General features: G+C 37.8%; 1 long non-coding RNA gene across 2 annotated transcripts in view; it reads right to left on the bottom strand.

The window, feature by feature from the left end:
- The window catches only part of LOC101129396 (uncharacterized), a 363,952-nt gene that overhangs the window by 338,027 nt on the left and 3,850 nt on the right, over nt 1–22,075 (bottom strand). Inside the window, exons 2-4 of one of the 2 annotated variants that reach the window (XR_010133402.1) lie at nt 16,717–16,814; nt 16,520–16,607; nt 13,254–13,365 (exon numbers count right to left, since the gene is read on the bottom strand). This is a non-coding gene — a long non-coding RNA (uncharacterized lncRNA). Of the gene's footprint in view, nt 1–13,253; nt 13,377–16,519; nt 16,608–16,716; nt 16,815–22,075 lie in introns of both variants that reach the window. The other variant, XR_008679200.2, reaches the window with a different exon arrangement.

Here is a 22,075-nt window from a genome sequence, read left to right as displayed (position 1 = left end):
GAAAATCTCAGATGTTAGTCAGAGCTGGAAATATTCTTCAACCAATTTTGCATTTTACAGATGTTGTATCTGAATCCCAAGCCCAGACTGACTTTCACAAAATCATAAACTTGTTCATGAAAAACTCAAGGGCTGAATTGAGGTCCACTTATTCTTAGTTCACTGCTTTTCTACATAATCATCTGCCTCCATAAAGCAACAAGGATGGTTTTTTAAAAACAAAACAAAACAAAAACAAAAAACCATTCCTACTGTAATAGATATGCCTTTATCCTAAATCCATCAGGTTCAAATCAACTATTTTCAAACAATATACAAAGATAATTTTATGGTATCTCTCTAGCCCCCAAAAATTCTAAATAGTCTTCTAACTTAGGTTTTATGGTTAAATATGGCTTTTTTACTCTAATTTTTTTAATTGACAAGCCATGAGTCCTAAGTAGAATAACTCTAGGTTTACCAAAATGTTATTTAAAAAATTTTTGTTTGTAGAGACAGGGTCTGTCTGTGTTGGCCAGGCTGGTCTTGATCTCCTGGACTCAAGCAATCCTCCCACCTTTGCTTCCCAAAGTGCTGCGATTATAGGCCTGAGCCACTGCACCCAGCATTACCAGACTATTATTAATAGAAAACTAATAAAATATTTATTAAATCAAAACTCCATATTGAATGTACGCTATGTGAAGTACACTGTATCAGGCACACATTGAAACTGGGCACCCAGTGACCTATTCCGCAATTTATTTGTGTTACTTAGTGGTTTAACTGATAAGATATGATATCAGAAATACCTGGGTTTCTATCCTGGCTCCACTTACTTGCTATGTGATCCTGGCAAATTTTCAAACATCTATATAATGAGCTAATAATACTACACAGTTCATGAGTTGTAATGAATATTAAATAAAATGAATTCAAAACACTCAATACATTGCTTGATACATAGTCAGTGGTCATCAGTAAGTATTAGTTGACATAATCCTAACCATCAGTTTCATCATCTTCACCTTGACATGATGGTCTAGTTCAAGGCCTTAGCTTAGGTTCTCTAGAAAACAGAGCCTGAATCAAGAATTAAGTGTTGATGCTTTCTTTGGGTTGTACGAACCAGGGGGGGAAAGGGAGATGTAGCAAAGAAGGATGGAAAGCCATGTAAAATGCTATTACCCTGCTGGTCACTGCTTCCCAATGAGCCATAAATAGGCATAGTGAATCACTCAGTAAAAGCACCTGCTTGGCCATACAGGACTTCAAATGAGCTTTGTGTATCTGCAATTGGAATAGTGCATGGGAAGGAGTAAGAAGGGGAGAGAGGTATTTGCTTTCTTCCTCCCATCTTCAGTTTCCCATTAGTCAAATATTGCTCCATGGGAATTAATACCATCACACTTCTGAGTTGCGTCATCTAGCTCTTCTGGTGGCCACTTAAGATGTCAGTCACCACACCAAGTACTGTGCAATTTCATCAGAGTGAATTTCAACTATGCATTCATAAACTGGAATTAAAATTTCAAAAGTCTAAAAAAGTGATGGGAGGAGTAAGAAATTCTGAATTGTAGCCAGTAAACCTGACTGCCCTGTAGCTACTGCCCAGTGACAGCAAGTATCACTGTCAAACCATTGACAGCATGGGCTGAGAAACAAGCCTGCCAAGGGAATCTAAAGCAGGACCTAAGATCTGGGTCATATATACTCTGGTCCTCACATGTCAACAACCTGTAATTAGAGACCGCTAATAAAGGTGTATTAGTCAGGTTTTGCTGCATAACAAACAACTGCCAAATCTCCATGGCTTAAAACAAAAAAAGTATTCACTTCCACTTCTCCCTCAGAGGTCCGCAGGTCAGCAGTGGATTAGCTGGGCTCAATTAGGCTCAGCTTGGCTCAAATTCAGGTTGGTTTCCTGTATCTCTGATCCTGGGACCCAGGCAAAAGGAGCTATTGCTAACTATGGTGTGTCCTTCTCATGGCAGATGGTAGGAGCATAAGAGAGGCCAATGGAAACTTTCCATGCCTCCTAAAGCATTGGCTCAAAGCTGGCATGCTGGCACTTCTGTGAAAAACAGCAACAACAACTCACAAAACTCAAGTTTATAATCCATATTCTTCTAAAATGCCTTGCAGTGCCCCTAATATAACAAACTTCCATCTTTGATATTTTCATTTTTTCAGGATAATCCATACTCATCAATACCTAAAGTAGTATGAGTATTTCTCTTAATTAATTTGGTTTTCACAGTCACATTCTGAATCCTTTGAGGTGTCTATTCTTCTAAGTCATCTTCCTTGTACTAAAATCTAATTATTGAACACAAAAACAATTTTACTTCATTAGCAACACCATTTGTTCCTGTTAACACTCCCAGAGACAAAGGACATCTAGAGAAATGTAGAACTCCAAGTACTATGCATTCATAAACTGGAATTAAAAGTTCCTAAGCAATAGGGTTTTGGATACCAAGAATAGCCTAGCTGTTCCCTAGCCTTCTTCCAAGCCCCATGTGTTTGCTTAGTTAACACACTAAACTTTTTTTTCTTTTTTTTTCTTTTTTTTTACTACTGCCAGCATTGCAAAGTCAAAATAGCTGTGGAGGAACAAGCTGTTCTGCCTCATGTCTCATCAACATTCCTTGCTCAGTGTATCAAAACACAGAGAGCATACAGAGCAAATGCAACAACTCTTCAAAAAGTTCCCTGTTGGGGATTTTCTTCCCGGGAAACCATCCACAACTGCCTACTTAAAACATCAGAAGAAAGGTGGGTCTCCTATTCAAATCCAAGTGAAGTCACAGCAAGCAAGTATGGATTTAAACTTGGGTTATGGATTTACAGTTTGGATTTTTGCCCCTTGAAAAATATATAGGCCTGCATGAACTAATATCAAGATTAAAATGTGCAAACAAGTTTTCTTTCCAAAAGACCAATTTAAATTTTTGAGGTAAAGTTATTTCACCAGGTCATTGAGAAAAAAGTCATTGAACTAACATTTTAACCCAAATTTCCTTAGTCACCCGGGAAGAATTTTGATTTCAAATAGCAAGTATATTGGAAATAGTACCAAGCCAACTATATAAGATGGGTCCATTTAAAGAAAGCTAAATGGAAAGGTTGATAAGATGATCAAAGTCATTTCCCTTCAGATCACAGATCAGCTAATCACCTTTGCCTTTTAAGAGAGAAAAAAAATTAACAGGAGAATGATTAACCTATTTGTCCACGTTTAAACATACATAAAATCGGGTATTCAATTTACAGTCTTTCTCTTATTCATGATCCGATAATTAAGTTAATACTTATTGTAAAGAAATAGTTTCTATTTGCATAGTTAAAACAAATGATATTTCATTTAACACAAAAATAGTTCACAGTCAGAATTTGGTTGATATCTGAAATGATACTTAATAACCACTACTACAATAACTTACAGATGAGTGGCTGTAACAACAGAGAGAACACTTGCTAGAAAGCAAGCAGTGATTTTTGAGCAGAACTCTGGCAAGAAATGGCTTCCTTCTCAGTAAAAACCAAGACGATCTAACCACCATCCACTTCTACCACTGCTTCTACCTCCTGCACCCTAAAGGGAAGAGTTTCCCAAGTATTCTTTTCAAGTGACCACAATAGACAATTGTGCCTAGACACATGGGAAGACAGCCATATACCCTACATTCCAGAAAAGCAATGAAATAGAAAGACCTATAAGAGGAACAACACAGTGTGAAATATAATACTTTAAGTCTAAAATGTGAGCCATTGCATTTAGATTATAGAAACTCATCATCCTGGGAGCATAGGTCATCCCTGAAGACAACAAATGCCAACTTGGAGTAGATTATGAGGATTGTTATTTAGTACAGAAATTACAAGAGAAAATAGTACAGAGAAAAGAAGAGATTGTGAACAAGATGGACCAAAACTTGTTCACATCCTCTTCTTACTTTAAATATTTCACTTATGGCCGGGCACAGTGACTCGTGCTTGTAATCCCAGTGCTTAGGGAGGCTGAGGCAGGAGGACTGCTTGAGGCCAGGAGTTTGAAACTAGCCTGGGCAACAGGTAAAAAAATTAAAAATTAAAACATTAGCCACGTGTGGTGATTGCACCACTACACTCCAGCCTGGGCAACAGAGCAAGACCCTGTCTCTTAAAAAAAAAATCACTTCTATTTTAGTAATGAGATATTAGAAGACAACATAGAAGCGACTGGCACAAAGCCTGGGCCTTTCAGGTCAGTCCCTCCTTATCTCAGGATGTTGCATTCCCAGCACATTCTACAGTTTCTCTTGAGAACTACAGACGAAAAAGGAGGGATAACTGGGTGGATACAAGGCCACCTGGAGAACTGTCCTGCATGTGGTAGGTCAACAAATATTTTTTAAGTGCTTACAATGCACTGCACAGGGGTTTTTGCACAGTGGTGAAAATGGATATCAAGAATGACAGTGAGGCAGGGAAACATCAGGCCTCATACTGAGTATAACAAAAATGCATTTTTTTAAGTTTGTTGTTTTAACCATTACATGAAGAATTCCTTGATTTATTAGGGCCAAGGCTAACCAGCTAAAATAAAGACACTGAACCATACTTTAAAAACAAAAGTCTGTATCTCTTCTCAAACAGCTCTGAGGAAAGCAATCCAATTTGGTGGGGTGGCTCTGCTCCATTTTGTCATTAGGGTTTCAGACTCCTTTCATCTTGTTCCACCCCCTTGGGCATCACTGTTACCTGCACAGTTGAAGCCCGGAGTTCAGCTGGAGGAAAGGGGAACACATGAAAGAGGCACTTCCACTGCCTTCAGGACTGGGATCAGGGTTTAGACACCTCACTTCTCCTCACATTCAATTGGTGAAAACTTAATCACGCCTGATGCAAGGGAGTCTGAGAAATGTGGTGTAGCCTCATTTTTTTTGTTTGTTTGTTTTTTGTCACTGTGTTGGTGGGTCTCCTTACTATAGCAGCTTAGTCTTTGCCCTGATTAAGGGCACATGGAAAACAAAGAGAACAACCTTTGTTGGACAACTGCAATCCAACAAAGAATTTCTAAGGAATGTCGTGAAAAAAGATGATTTTATATAGTACATATTGAGTCTGTATATGAAAAATTATTTCTGCTCAGAATCTGGTCCTATCCTAGGAAAAAATTCAATGACAATTTTTAATTTCAGAAATAATCTAGAGTAAACCTGTATCACAAGAGAAAAATGAGGCCCAGATAAATGAAGTTGCCTACTCAAGCAGCTGGTAAGAGAAGCAAGACTGCAACCCACATTTACACATTCTTCTCAAGCCTGGCATGAATTCGCTAAATCATGCACTTGCTTAAGTCATATGAGCTCTCTAGATAGTCAACCAAAATGGTTTAAACTCTAAAGTGGATTTTTGTCCCCTGCCAAATTAGATGATTTGGCTTTCTAGCCAATTCAGAAGTCCCCGTAACTGCTAATGCTCTGTTTTATATTTTAATATAAAGAATGTATTTACGTGACAGAGGAAGTTGAAAGGATTTTTAAATATCCTTTCCTAGAAAAATCAGAACAATTCTGATATAAGGTGAATTTATATTCACCATTAACTCTCCCCATTGCAAAGCAGAATATTCTGTGTTCATTGCCACAAAAAAAGGAATTTATGATGGCAGAAAGCAAAGTGAAAAAGACATATCTTTCAGACTCTTTTTGTTTCAAGGATCTAGGCTTGTTTCTCAACAGTGGAACTAATGACATTTTGAGCAAATAATTATTTGTTATAAGGGCCTGTCCTGTGCACTGTAGGATATTTAGCAGCATCCTTGGCCACAACCCACTAGATGTCAATAAAACCCCTCAGCTCTCTAGATGTGACAATCAAAAATGTCTAGACATTGCTAAATGAGCTCCAGTTGAGAACTGTTGATTTAGGATGCTAAGGGAAGAGAAAAGAATCAAGACACAGACAAAAGATCTTAGAGAAAACATTATGAGTAAGCAAGAATTTGCCACTCCCCCACCCTACCTTCAAAACAAGGCTAGAAAAACATTCTTCGGCCAGAGTGATGGGAACAGAGTCAGAGAGGAAGTAAGGAGAACATGCATCAACAACAAACCCAGAGCCATTCTTTGGATCAAGTCCTGAAGAGGTGGCAACACCCCCAGACAGGTTTGTGGGGTTGAAAGGCAGAGACAACTTGCAATCCATTGTCCTAGTAAAGTGCTGGGACTGGGAGATGTCAATATCCCAGACAAGAGATAGTTGCAGAATCTATCTATATAAACCACAGTATGACATGGGAGCAGCGGAATAATTCCTGATCACTCAAGAGCGATCTGGAAATAGTGGAGAAAATGGCAGACCAGAAGGGGCCATGTCAGTGGGAGCAAAGGCCATCTCTGCAGCATCCAGGGAAGAGCACTGATGGTGAATCAAGTGAGGGATGCTCAGGGACACCAGGATAGCTTAGTGATGTTAAGAATTTGTGGGCTCTGCCCCAACATCACATCTTACTGCTACTTAATACAACTCTAGAGAAACAGAAAGCATTCTCCAAATCAAGTAAGATTAACTGTCTGCCACTCTAATTTAAAAAGGGACTCTGTATTAGTTTCCCAGGGCTGCCACACAAATTACCACAAACTGGGTAGCTTCAAGCAACAGAAACTTATCCTCTCACAGTTCTGGAGACGGGAAGTCTGAAGTTGTTGGCAGGGCCATGCTCCCTCTGAAGTCTCTGGGGAAAAAAAAAAAAACTTTCCTTGCCTCTTCTAGTTTCTGGTGGTTGTCAGAATTCCTTTGTATTCCTTGACTTGTAGATGAATCTCTCCAATCTCGGCCTCCATCCTCTCATGGTTGTCTCCCCTGCGTGTCTGTGTCCAAATTCCCTGTTCTTATTAGGGCACACCCTCACCCAGTTTCACCTCACCTTAACTTGATTATCTCCACAAAGTCTCCATTTTCAGATAAGGTCACAGTCACAGATTCTAGGTGGACATCAATTTGTCAGGGGTAGGGGGACGGGGAGAGGCAGATATTTAACACAGTTCAAGCTGTAACAGAACTTAAACAAGCTTTGGAAAAATAGTTATATCTTTTGCCTGCCTGAGTTTGTAATTTAAAGTTTGTACCAATCGTAGGCAACAAGGAAAAGTGTTACCATACCAGCAACTGCTAAAAATAGTATATTCTAGATCTTCAATAATAAACCATTCCTCTACTATGATTCTGAGAAAGATTTAGATTCTTCTTTCAGCTATGCCATAACATGTGTTAAACCATCCACTATAAAGGAAAATCACTGATACATATAATTAGTACTTAAACCCTTTTTTGAAAAAAATAACTGTTCAAATAAAAAGAAGATAGTACAAAGAACTTCCACCTCACTTGCTACAAGAAACTGTTCTGCATCATGCGCTTTTCTTCTCTTGCAAAACTGGTCAGGTATATCATGGTACTAATACTAAGAAACAGCATTCATGTTTAGTATGTGACTATTTTGAGAAAGGCAAAAGAGGAGAGGTCAAGAGAAAGAAAATAGTCTCATCAACAAAAAATAAAAAGTCATATAACTCATAAGTGAACCCCCAAATATGCCCACATTAATAGCAATTCACATTTCCTTCTATTTTAATCCATAGCAGTAAAATAGTCATCTAAAGCCAGGCACAGTGGCTCACACCTGTAATCCCAACACTTTGGGAGGCGGAGGCAGGTGGATCACCTGAGGTCAGGAGTTCGAGACCAGCCTGGCCAACACGGTGAAATCCTGTCTCTACGAGAAATACAAAATAAATAAATAAATAAATAAATAAATAAATAAATAAATAAATAAAGCCAGGCATGGTGGTGGGTGCCTGTAATCCCAGCTACTCAGGAGGCTAAGGCAGGAGAATTACTTGAACCTGGGAGGTAGAGGATGAAGTGAGCTGAGATCGCACCACTGTACTACAGCCTGGGCGACAGAGTGAGACCCAAAAAAAAAAAAAAAAAAAAACTCATGTAAAATAAGAAAACATCAGCAACACCCCAAGCTGATGTGGGAAATTCTGATGGAAAAAAAGCATAGGGCTTATTATAGTAGTCAACGTGTCTTTTTAAAAAATCTATTTATCTATTTGCAGAAGGGAGGACTATCATAAAGAAGTTAAAACGAAAGAAGACAAAACTGTCATTCCCCCACTGACAGGCAGTCTGAGTGGTGGCGAGCAGAACTGACTAAACAAGCCACCCCTTGGTAAGGAGCAGAGTGAAGCCTGTAGTGTCACACTGTCCTTCCCACACTGCCCTGCCAGCACCATGACTACTACCTCCACCGTCAAAGACATGCATTTACATATACACAGGCACAAATTAGATCGCGGGAATGTGTGTGAAGCAGGTTCACTGTGCACTGGCTACCAATTTGTCTGAGTCCAGTGAGACAGAACACCCACACATACAACAAGTTACATAAGTGGATTTATTACTTACAGATAAGCAGCAAGAGAAAAAAAAAATGCCTAGGATTCATGACGAGCCTGTCCCCTCAAGGCTCAGGAAAGCTGCCTGGGGAAGACAAAATCTCATCAGTATGTGCCCCACTTGCACCACAGCCGAGGGACCCCCAACAGGTAGCCTGCCTTGGGTTTTATACTGTAGGGACAGTATGACATGCTGGGCCAAAGTGACTTTCTGTTTATAGAGGGGACTGGCACAATGGACTGTTCAGGTCAGCCCCTCCTTATCTGAGGATGTTGCATTCCCAGAACATTCTACAGTTTCTCTTGAGAACTACACACAAAAAAGGAGGGAGAACTGGGTGGGTCCAAGGCCACCTGGAAAACTGTCCTGCATGTAGTAGGTCAACAATATATTGTAAGTGCTTACAATGCACTGTACAGTGGTTTTGCACAGTGGTGAAAATGGATATCAAGATTGACAGTGAGGTAGGGACAAATCAGACAAAGGAGACGTGATCTGAGAGACTGTATGGGGGCACTATAGCTTGGCAGTGACCATTTGCCAAGTGGTCACTGCCAAGCCATAGTGCTCCCTCGCAGTCAGTCCCATCTCTGTTACCCTAATGAGCTGGAGAATAGGAGACTAATGTCCATTGAATACAGGCCCACAAATCTTTTTAGAATTTTTCTTCTCCCTTTACTTCATCCCTAATCATGTCATTGTATTATTCTAATCACATGACATTTTCACCAAAGAGAGAAGAAATACAAAGAAATCTGAACTTTGAGGTTCGTGGAGATCAGGTTACTTGCTAAACTCTAAATGTGATTCTGATAATATTTAGCACAGATGAATCCTTTGAAGCAGAATTACATAAAATTTCTCAATCATATTCACTATTTATTTTGTGTTAATCCATCAATCCAGTGTATTGTTGAAAAATGTGGCAAATTGAATCAGTTTCTAATACATCCAAACATAACATCTAGAGGAGTTACTAGTCTAGTTGTTTGATTACCCAGCTGTGTCCTTAGTATATTTAAGTATTTAGTAAATAGTAAGTTAAAATTACCTCCTATTCATAAAGAGAAGCATAATTAAATGATCTATTCATTTATCCATCTATCCAGCCAGCCAGCCAGCCAATAATACTTATTAACTACCTAATATAGACCAGACATTGCCCTAAGCAATTAAGGCTATCAAGAAGAAAAGAAATAATCTGTGTCCTCAAGAAATACATAATATTGAACAGTAGACTCAAATATGTTTTATTGTACACCATCATCAGCTAAAAAAATTGGGCATATATACCCAGTACCACAAATGTATATTTACTTATTTATAAATTACAAATAAGTACTATCATAATAATATACTGCATGTATAGATAATATATATAACAATGCTAATATTTTGATACAGTAAATATAGAGAGACATAATATACACTGGGAAAAAATGACACAAAAATGATAGTTAAAAGAAGTGAAATAAGAAATAAATAGTTCTAAGTAGAGTAAGAGAAAGAGTTTCAAAAAAAACGAACCAGACCCTTAAATCAGCAGCATCAAGGACAGTATCCAAGATAACAAGTGACTGCCTTTTGGCCAGGGTACTCCTGAGATAAAATCTACTAGGTACCATTTTCTGCTTAACCCAGACTACCCTTTCCCATCATCATAATTGCAACATACAACCTCAACAACTCAAGGAGTAAGAAGATAACGTTAGCTAGTCCTACATAAATAACTTGAAATACCAACTTTGGAGATACGGAAAAGTTTTACTTTGGAAAATCCAGTATCTCCTTAGGTTTAATTTGATGTGGAAACTTAAAAGAGACTTCAGAAAACTGGCTGAAGCTTAAGTAGAAAAAATATATTTCCCATAATTTCTCCTGTGTAGTCATTAATAACATAACAATGAAAAGCCAAATTCTGCCACATTATTAGCAACCATCCTTCTATCACTAAAAAGAATGATCTTGTCATTGACAGATGCTAAGACTCAGTGGTTTGAATCCCACCATGTGTTACAAATTAAAAGGGCTAACATCACAATAACACTAATCTTGAAAAAATAGGAGAAAAATAATTGTTAGGAGCTGTAGGACCAGCATTTAAATGAACCCACATACAACAGTCCAAAAAAGCCACACATAAAATTAGGTAACATATTAGTCCAGTTAGTTAATTGAGCAAGTCTAAGTCCACTCTGCCTAAAGCATTAAGCCGTATCTATAATATGTTTTAATTTCTATGAAAGGAGTAGATATTTGTTTATGCATAGGAAAAACAATTTTTAAAAACATTATTTGTATATGGGAAGGGGCTGGAACCAGGAGAATTTTTAACCTTCTTAAACATCCATGTCTCTAAGTTTAATTTTTTGTAAGGATAATATACCATTCTTATAAGGAAAATATATAACTTTTTAACAAACAAACAAAAAACTCTATTAAAAAAATAGCACAGTGTAACAAAAACCATATCAAACTAAAAATCAGAAGACTTCGGTTCTAAAAAATCAGTGCTGCCATTCACCAATCCTGAAATAAATGGCCATTAATATTGGTGGTGGTTGTGGTGCTAGTTCTGGCTCTGGTGCTGGTTGTGGCTGCTGTTACACTGGTCATGGTTCCATCCATTGATTCCAAAGGATACCCTAAACTTTCCCAAGTCTCCTCTTCTGAAAGTCGGCCTCTTTCATGTATATTGTGTGCCAGCATTGCCCCCTACCAACGATAGGTTGCATTACAGCCTGCTCAAAAAGATTGTTTTTCCACCTGTTCCTGCTGAGGCATGACTCCTCTAAACCTGAACAGCCCCAATTTCTAGTCTGGCATCCACCTCTAAATAGCTGCAGCACCTAGGACAAGCCCTCTAACTCTCTGCTTGTGAGAATGTTCCAGGCACATATGTAAAAGTGAGGCTGCCTTTTCTCCTGTACTGCCTGAGGTAACATAGAGTGATTCGTGAGTAGCTTCTTGAATTTTATTTCAGCAAACATTTAGCAAGTGCTATTATGTGCTACATACTGTGCTAAGAGCTGGAGGTATGAACATGAATGAAATATGGCCCCTATCCTTAGTGTCCACGGTGTCTCAAGTTTGTATATGGAAATAACATTTTGTTTGTATATGGAAAAGAACATTTTCTTTCACAAGTTCATTTGTTCATGTTAACAGACGAAAAAGCCATGGGTGTATGCTCAAGGAGCTCACTTATTAACATTTGGTTTATAATTTTATACAAGAACAGAAGTGAAAGGTGTTTTTTTTAATCTTTGAGTGAGTCAATACACATCTACTGAGCATTTACTATTTACAAGGCCCTAGGCTTGATACCAGAGATTCAAATAAGATGGGAACTACTTCCAAGATGATAGGAAACAAGTTACGGAGCAGTGCAGTAACTGCTCTGACTGTTCAACCACCTCTTCCAGGAGGATTCAAGGAATTCTCCTCTGAGGAAGGACACTGGATCAGATCTTAAACAATCATTGCTTGCTAGTACGAAGGAAAAGAGGGTGGCCAGAAGAGACCAGACAGATGTGGGTAGGAGGAGGACAAAGTTACACAAGAGATCCTGACTGTGCCAGCCCTTAATCCAGAAGAAAGAAGCATGCTGGAATTTAGAGTTCCCTTAAGCAAGCAGTGGAGACCTTATTAAAATGCACTAAACTTAGGAGGATTCTCAGATCATCTTTACTGAATAAAGACTCTGGGGATAAGCTTTAATTAATTGAGAATAAAGAGAGTGGGAGATCACTAACGATATCCCCAAGTGGAAAAGGATAGTAGTTGGAGGCCAGTACTAAAATCGGACTTTTAATTTGTGCTCAGGGAACTGCTAGCTCCTGAAAGCACTGTTTTCTCATGGTTCTGAAGCTTTAGCGAGGGCAAGAATGACAGTTTCTTTTAAATCCATAGTCTGGTTATGCAGCTGGGAAGAAAGGCAGGTCTAAGATTTTGTTTTATTTTTGTTGTTCTTAACATACATCCTAGTGATTCAAAAGCAGATGATCAATAGATCATACTCTAAGAAGCAGTGCCTTATAGCGCTATATACAGGCATCTGATAAAATAGGTAATACCAATTCCAGAGCTCTGAGCTATATAATTCTAAATGTTTCACATGTGTGCCAGACAACTAGATGCTATCACTGGATGTGACATATTGACTTGCCGGAGCCACATAAGAGCTAAAAATGTTTTACACATTTGCCCAGAAGCATAAAGAAAGCTATGAAAGCACAAAACAGTGTCTTTGTAAATACCGCGGAATAGTAATAATGAAATTGCTATTTCTGGGCATGTTGTTAATTCTGCTTTACCTATCTATACCTGCAGGTTTCTGAAGGCCTGTACTCAGCGCTAGCTGTGGCCACACTGTGGAAGGAAAAGCTGAGTCCCAGCTGGACCAGGTGAGCCTGATGAACAGTGGCCCGCCCAGGAACCAGTCAGATTTCACCAGCTATTCATCTCGCCAGGCTCAATCACCCTGGGCCCTCCAAAAGAGGAAAGATGAGCCAGAGATTAGGTAGAGAGGGAAGTTCAAAGTGAAGCATAGGGGAGGGGAAGAGCTATTTATCCATCTTCTGAGCTGAAGCTTGCCTGTCAAAAAACAATCTTTGTTTAGTTTTCCTGAGGAAAATAGAACAGCAAATTATGTTCCGTTGTGATAAAGATAAAGACAAAGCTGCAAAGCCATTGAAAAATTTTGTGAACTTAAGTTTTGTATTTTAAAAACTCTTTAAATTTCTAATGGGCTGGATTATTCATATTTAGGAATTTCAAATCATATATAGATAATTTTTTTTTAATCATAGTGTACCAACCTTAAAATCACTCATTTCTCATCCTTATCTCAGTGTAAGGCTCAAGTCCAGAGCGCAAGAGGTGACAATTCTGCAGGAGAAGAGTGCCATCTGCAGGAGGACTGTATAATACCTGACAAAATCCTCACAGTTAATAAAAATGAGACAATTCATTAGTGGAGATTCCACACTCAGCAAGTTGTCTGGCATACAGTAAACTCAATAAATTATTATTGTTATTTGCATGGTAGTAATTATGGCAATATATAATTTTGCATTGCATCTCTTGAAATTGAAAAAAACAAATCAAAAGCCCAAGAAAGAAAGAACCAGAGGCTATTCAGATTATTCAGATCATTCTTCTGGTTTTCATAGGAACCCTTCCAGATATGTAAGAATCTATACCATTTTTAAAGATCTTACAGAAGGAAATTCCACAGCCTCTTATATTCATACCCATGGCTCTACAAGCTTCAGCAGGACCAGGGCCAGGAAAACTTTGTTACATAAATTTACTTTGGAATGCTCTCCTTCCGCCCCTTTCAGAATCGATACCAGCCCTCATTTTAGAACATATGTTCTTTCACCTGTTCAATAAATATTTTTTTGTGCACCTGCTATGTTCCAGGTGCTGTGATATTTAACCTGCATACAATGGTGAACCCACCATATTTCCTGTCTTTCAAAAGTTTACAGCCAGTTGATCCTCTAAGACTCCAGGATGCTCCTGCTTCCTTTTCCCTGTCTCCCACCTCCTTTTTCAGCTCCTCCTTCCTTCTTCCTTATAAATACTTCATGCTAGGAACTTCCCACAATCCCCCTTACTCTCAACAAAACTAAACTGCCTGTGCTTTATTTTCTCAGGGTTCTAACCTAGGTAGTGACTAGCTAATCTGGTAAATGATTTCATGACAAATGCTAATTGATCTCATCACCAAAGTAATTTGAACACTTTTTCATGAGGTATTTCTGAAGACACAACAATAATTTAGGTCTCTGTGTTGGACTAATGGACATGATCTTCTGAGTTAGGCAGGGCCTTGTGGTGCACGTGGTACCTGGTACTCCAAAGAGCAGAGCCAACCTTGATTTTTTTGGTTTTACGCCATTATTTCAACCTATTTCTCAATTAGCCACAATAGAGTTAAAGAATTCTATTGAAGATGTACCCAATCATCTTTTACTATAGAGTAGCTCCTTTAAATTCTTGATAAATGTCTCTTCTCATTCTTTTCACTGATACAAACAGGCTCCCAATAATAATTCAAAACACCATTGAAAAATGAAACATTACATTAACTTGCATTTTTCATCTTTTATGCATATTTTCCTAAATTTTACATAGCAAATAGATGATGAAGCCACCACTGAACTTCCTCAATTTTATAAGTTCAAATCAGATATGAGATTATTGCAAGCTACTACTCCTGTCTGTTATAAGAGGTGATTTCTACTATTAGCGGTTCCTGATGCATTTTCTTAACCATTCTGCAAGATGGTGTTTGTTTAATTCTGGGCTCTGCAAATGGTGTTTCTGACAGCATTTATTAAAAATAAAAATACATCAGCCCAAATTAAGAAAAAATCCCTTCATTTTCTTGAACTGGAGTGTATATATTCACACCGAAAAAATATAAGAAAACAAGTAATAAGAAGATAGGGTTTGTATCCCAAAATGTAAACTTTTTCAATGAGGCATAGTTTTTTTTCTTTATTTTAATATCTATCTCTAATTTTAAGAAGACCCTGTGGAAACTGCATCAACTGCCTTTGAATATTTCCTTGGATATGATTGGGTTGTTAAATTTACACGTTCAAATCTCCTGGATAAGAATGATCTGTAACAACCCACTACAAATTTGGGCAACATTTATAAATAAACATTGGAATTTATTCCCCGGAAAATTTAAAATGCCATAGGAGAAGGGAATTGAATATTATTGATGCTTTTTCAATGCCAGGTACTTTGTATATGTTATTTCGTGTGACTTTAAGCCCTGTCAAGTTATTTAGGTTGTTTAGACTTATCCTCATCTAATAGATGAGAAAATCAAGACCAAGAGAAATTCTATAACTTGCCAGTAAGTTATATTGTTCAGATTCAGCCTCACGTCCATCTGGGTCTAGCACATGTTCCTTCTATGATACACGAAGACCCTTATTATAAGTGCTGGCTGTGAGTTTCAAACGAAAAGATGGGCTTGGCATTGGGATGAGATGATGTAACCCAAGGCAAGAACTCTGATGGAGCACCCTAAAATGGAACACTGTAATGGACCACCATAAAAACAGGAAAACATCTTTAAAGAGCATGTGGTTACTTATTTAATATACATTACTGATTATCAAGCTATGTTTATCATTTGTGGGGGTTTTAGATCTAATTTTCAAAGTGTAGCCATTTGGAGATTAAATATTATAGTGTAATGTCTGTACATCATTTCTGGTGAATCAGACTTCACTATTACTATAAATACATTTTAGGCTAAAAAACCCTGACTCCTAGAGTAATGAATAAGCTTATCCTTCACATTTAAGCTTTATTGATTTCTGCTTTGTATTATGTTTCAGAATATTTAGAATGTCATTTTTGTAGTTAATAGGATTGTCTGTGCAGATGGCAAAAATACATTTATTCAAGCCCAATCTTCATTCTAAAGATTTTGGTATAACATTATTTGTTCACTTCCTTATTTATAGAAAATTTATTGTAAAACTGTTTGGTATTTATCGTAAACCCTAGCATGAAACTACCATCTGACCGTGACCCAGCAATTGCACTTTGGGGAATTTATCCCAGAGATAAGAAAAATTCGATTTTCACAAAAACCTGTATAATAACCCAAATCTGGAAACAACCCAGATGTCCTTCAACAGGTAAATGATTGAACAAACTGTGATATATCCAATCCCAAAAGGTTACATACTGTGTGATTTCATTTATATAACATTATCAAAACAACAAAATCATAGAAATGAACAAATTAGTGGTATCAGGGGTTAAGGAATGGGTGGGCAGGAGAAAGTATGTGTGGCTGAATCCACAACATAAGGGATCTTTGTGGTAATGGATCTCTGTGGCGAATGATACTGCACCTTGACTGTTATCAGTGTCAATATCATGGTTGTAATATTGTGCTATAGCTTTTCAAGATGTTATTATTGGAGGAAACTGAGTAAAGGGTACAAGGGATCTCTGTCATTTCTTAAAATTGTATATGAGTCTACAATGACCTCAAAATAAAAAGTTTAATTTAAAAAAAGAGGTCAAGCATGATGGCTCATACCTGTAATCCCAGCATTTTGCCAAGGCAGGAGGATCACTTGAGACCAGGAGTTCAAGACCAGCCTGGGCAACATAGGGAAACCGTGTCTCTACAAAAAAAATAAAAAATAAAAAGTAGGTTATTTTTTGAGGGGAACTCTGAAATAAAAATAAGACAAAAATACAAAAAAAAAGTTAGCCAGGCATGCTGGCACATACCTGTGACCAAAGTTACTCAGGAAGTGGAGGCAGGAGGATCGCTTGAGGCCAGGAGGTTGAGGCTGTAGTGAGCCATGTCTGCACCACTGCATTCCAGCCTGGGCAACAGAGACACTATCTCAAAAAAGTAAAATAAAATAGATAGACAGATAGATAGATGATAGATATCACACCTAAAGCACTAGTACTACAAATAGAATAAATACTCCTTAAAAGACATTAAATCTTGTTGTAAACACCTATAAGAAAGCAGGCAGTTCCCATGCAGTGTGGCAAATTCAGTGTTACAGTATTCATACAGGCCAGGGGAGAGAGAGGGGTAAGAAGTCAGATTGCCATGAGATAACGAACAAAAGGAAAGTTAGAATTGAAGACAATAAATCTAGACTGTTTCTAGAAATATGGCTGAGAATGGAAGGAGAGAAATCTGTAGTTTTAGAATAACATACAAAAAAAAGAGAGAGAGAGAGAGGTTTTCTCACAACTAAAATCAGAGAAGTGAATAAAACTGAGAACCGAAAGTCCATATAAGAGATCAATGAAACCAAGAGTTGGTTCTTAGAAATAATAAACAAGACTGGTAGATTGTTAGCCAGATTAACAAAGAAAAAAAAGAGAAAATCCAAATCAGAACGATCAGAAATGACAAAGATGACATTACAACTGATCGCACAGAAATACAAAAGATTCTCAGAGACTGTTATGAACACTTTTATGCACACAAAGTACAAAATCAAGTGGAAATTGATAAATTCCTAGAAACACACAATGCCAAAGATTGAATTAGGAAGAAAGTAAAAACCTGAACAGACCAGACTGAATTAGGAAGAAAGTGAAAAACTGAACAGACCAATAACAAATTTGTAAATTGAATCCGTAATTAAAAACCTACAAACCAAAAAGAGCTCTGGACTACATGGATTCACAGCTGAATTCTACCAGACACATAAGGAAGAACTGACACCAATCCTATTGAAACAATTTTTTTTTAAATCAAGGAGAAGGAGCTTCTCTCTAACTCATTCTACAAAGCTAGCATCATCCTAATACTAAAATGTGGCAGAGACACAACAAAAAATGAAAACTTCAGGCCAATATCCCTGATGAACCCAGATGTAAAAATCCTCAACAAAATACTAGCAAACTGAATCAAATGCAGCACATTAAAAAGTTAATTCGCTATGATCAAGTAGGCTTTATTTCTGATATGCAAGGTTGGTTTAACATACTCACATCAATAAATGTGATAAACAGAATCAAAAATGAAAACCATAAGATCATCTCAATAGATGCAGGAAAAGCCTTCAATAAAATCCAGCATCCCTTCATGGTAGAAACCCTCAACAGATTAGGCATTGAAGGAACATACATTCACATAATAAGAGCTATCTATGATAAACCTACAGCCAACATCATACTGAACAGTCCCAAAACTGGAACCATTCCCACTGAGAAGTGAAACAAGACGAGGATGCCTACTCTCACCATTCCTATTCGATATAGCACTGGAAGTCCTAGCCAGGGAAATCAGACAAGAGAAAGAAATAAAAGGCATCCAAATAGGAAAAGAAGAAGTCAAACTATCCCTTTGCTGAAAATATGATCCTATACCTAGAAAACCCTAAAGATTCTGCCAAAAGGCTCCTGGATCTGATAAACAAATTGAGTAAAGTTTCAGGATACAAAATCAAAGTACAAAAATCAGTAGCATTTTTACATCAACAGTGTTCTAGCTGAGAACCAAATTAAGAACACAATCTCATTTACTATAGACACAAAGAAAATGAAATACCTAAGAATCCATCTAATAAAGGAAGTGAAAGATCTCTATAATGAGAACTACAAAACACTGCTCAAATAAATCAGAGACAATACAAAGAAATATAAAATATTCCATGCTCATGGCTTGGAAAAATCAATATAGTTAAAACGGCCATACTTCCCAAAGCAATTTACAGATTCAACTCCATTCCTATCAAAATACCAGTGTCATTTTTCACAGATTTAGAAAAAGCTATTCTAAAATTCATTTGGAACCAAAAAAGAGCCTGAATAGCCAAAGCAATCCTAACAAAAAGAACATACTCAGAGACATTCCACTATCTGACTTCAAACTATACTACAAGGCTACAGTAATCAAAACAACATAGTAACGGTATAAAAACAGACACATACAACAGTGAACAGAATAGAGAACCCAGAAATAAGCCCACATACCTACAACCATCTGATCTTAGACAAAAATCAACAAAAACAAGCAATGGGGAATTGTGCTGGGATAAGCGGCTAGCCATATGCAGAAGAATAAAACTGGACCCCTACCTTTCACCGTATATGAAAATTGACTTGAGATAGATTAAAGATTTAAATGTATGACCTCAAACTACAAAAAGCCTGGAAGAAGACCTAGGAAATACCCTTCTCAACATAGGCTTTGGCAAATAATTTATGTTAATTGTGACAAAAACAAAAACTGACAAGTGGGACTTAATTAGAGAACTTCTGCACAGCAAAATGAATTACCAACAGATAAACAGACTACAGAATGGAAGAAAATATTTGCAAACTATGTATCTGACTAAGAACTAATATCTAGAATCTACAAGGAACTTTAAAAAAATAAACAAGCAAAAACCAAACAATCCAATTAAAAAATGGGCAAAGGACATGAACAGACATTTCTCAAAAGATGACATACAAGTGGCCAAAAAAAATATGAAAAAATGCTCAACATCAGTACTCATCAGAGAAATGCAAATCAAAACCACAATGAGATATCATCTCATACCAGTCAGAATGGTGGCGATTATTTAAAAGTCAAAAAGCAACAGAGGGTGAGTGATATGGTTTGGCTCTGTGTCCCCACCCAAATCTCATCTCAAACTGTAATCTTCTCATGTCAAGGGAAGGACCCTGTGGGAGGTGACTGGATCATGGAAGCAGTTCTCCCATGCTGTTCTCATGATGGGGAGGGAGTTCTCAGAAGATCTGATAGCTTAAAAGTGGCAGTTTCCCCTGCCTGCTCTTTCTCTCCTACTGCCATGTAAGAAAGTGCTTGCTTTTCCTTTGCCTTCTGCCATGATTGTAAATTTCCCGAGGCCTTCCCAGCCATGTGGAACTGTGAGTCAATTAAACCTCTTTCCTTTATAAATTACCCAGTCCCAGGTAGTATCTTTATAGCAGTGTGAAAACAGACTAATACAGTGAGACTGTGGAGAAATGGGAATGCTTATATATTGTTGATGGGAATGTAAACTAGTTCAGCCACTGTGGAAAGTGGTTTGGAGATTTCTCAAGAAACCTAAAATAGAACTACCATCTGACCCAGCAATCCCACTATTGGGTATATATTCAAAGGAAAATAACTCATCCCGTCATAAAGACACATGCACCTGTATGTTCATTGCAGCACTATTCACAATAGCAAGGACATGAAATCAGCCTAAATACCCATCAACAATGGACTGAAGAAAATGTGGTACATATATACCACAGAATACTGAGTAGCCAAAAAAAGAACAAAATCGTTCTTTCAGCGCTTTGCAGGAACATGGATGGAGCTGGAGATCATTATCCTAAGCGACCTGACCTAATACAAGAACAGAAAACCAAATACCACGTGTTCTCACAAGTGGGAGCTCAACATTGAATCCACGTGATTGTAAAAATGGGAAAAAGAGACACTGGGGATCACTAGATTGAGGAGGGAGAGAGGGGGGCATGGGCCAAAGAACCACCTGTTGGGTACTATGCTTATTGCCTGGATGGCCTGAAGCCTCAGTGTCATGCAGTTTACCCATGTAAGAAACCTTCACAGGTACCCTTTCACCTATAATAAAAGTTGAAATGTTAAAAAAAATTACAGAGGTTTTTTTTCTCTCATTCTATATTTTCTCTCATTCTATAGTCTGTTTCTCTCATTCTATAGTCTGTTTACTCAAAATATTTTCTCTCATTCTATAGTCTGTTTACTCAAAAATGCTTGTTTGCAACATGTTTAAGAACCAAAGGGGAAAAAAATAGAGAAGGAAAGGTTGGAGATATATCTGAGAGAAGGATAATTGACAGAGCAAGGTCCATTAGGAAACTAAGGGGAGCATGATTCAGAAAATAGGTAGCAGGGTTGACCTTAAGTAGGAGGTGTTAAAGTAGTCATTTCTATTGAGACAGAGGAAAGGAAACAAAGAATGGGCTTTAATTGTGAGTGAACTTACAGGTGGAAGGCTAGCAGTAGACAGCTGAGAGAGTTCCTACTCTATGACCTCTATTTTCTCTGTGAGATAGGAAAGAGCTGATTTGCTAAGGAAGGGGGGAGATGGGCACATATAATATCAAGTAAACATTTAAAATATCCAAATGATGTTGAAGGTTTTGTAGAGATTGTAAACAATTTGTAGAAATACCAATCCATGCCATCCTGTCATTTTCTTTAGCAATATGGTTGTAGAATTAAAGAGGACATAGTTAAATTGATGAACTGCTTCTTTGTTTTTTCAGACAAGCTTAATTAGGCAGGGGAGTCAAAAATCATTGACAAGGAACTGGTTGCAGTGATTGGGAAGGAAGCAAAGGAGGTTACTAATAAAATTGTGCCAAGGGAAGAGATGACTGCAAGACTTTTGGCTTAAGAGGCTGAGTAAATAGAGATTTAGGGATGTAAATAGATTTAGGAGAAAATATAACAGTTCATTTGTAATATTTCAGGTTTCTATGTCCGGCTCTACATGCAAATCCAGATGCATAGAAAGGAGATCCGACCTGAAAAAGACAGTAACTGAAGCCATGGAAATATAAAGGGAAAAAATAGAACTTACAACACTGAAGAAGGAATCCTGAAAACATTCGGAAGGGTCAGACAGAGAAACAGTGGCTATAATGTCCCCTGGGACTTTATAGACAAGCCAGAAAGATAAGGAAAAGAGTCCAGATGAGGGTGGTCCCAAAAGTCCAGAAAAGAGAGTTCAATAGTAGAGTGATCAAAATGTTAGTGCTGCTGAAATCTGCAAAGGTTGTTGTCTAAAATTTGTCTTATTCATCTCTGTTAGCATATAGGAAAATGTGTGGCACATTGTCAGAATTCAGTAAATGTAAAGTTCTGTGTTGTGGACATCTCAATACCTGCAAATCTCACTCCAACACTGTTTGAATTGTAACAAATGCAGAAAGGGCAAGGAAGGAAGGAAGGAAGGAAGGGAAGGAAGGAAGGAGGGGAGGGGAGGAGAGGGGAGGCGATCTGTCTTACCCCAAAGGCCCCATTCAGCCCCCATGTCTCCTGTCCCCAGGCTCCTGCTCCCACTTGGAAATTCAGGACTTCAGCTCCTTGACAACTGCATCCCATTCCCATCCACACCACCTCAAG

Source organism: Gorilla gorilla, chromosome 3, assembly GCF_029281585.2.
Source record: "Gorilla gorilla gorilla isolate KB3781 chromosome 3, NHGRI_mGorGor1-v2.1_pri, whole genome shotgun sequence".
Taxonomy (NCBI): Eukaryota; Metazoa; Chordata; class Mammalia; order Primates; family Hominidae; genus Gorilla; species Gorilla gorilla.
This window is presented reverse-complemented; position numbering and strand designations above follow the sequence as displayed.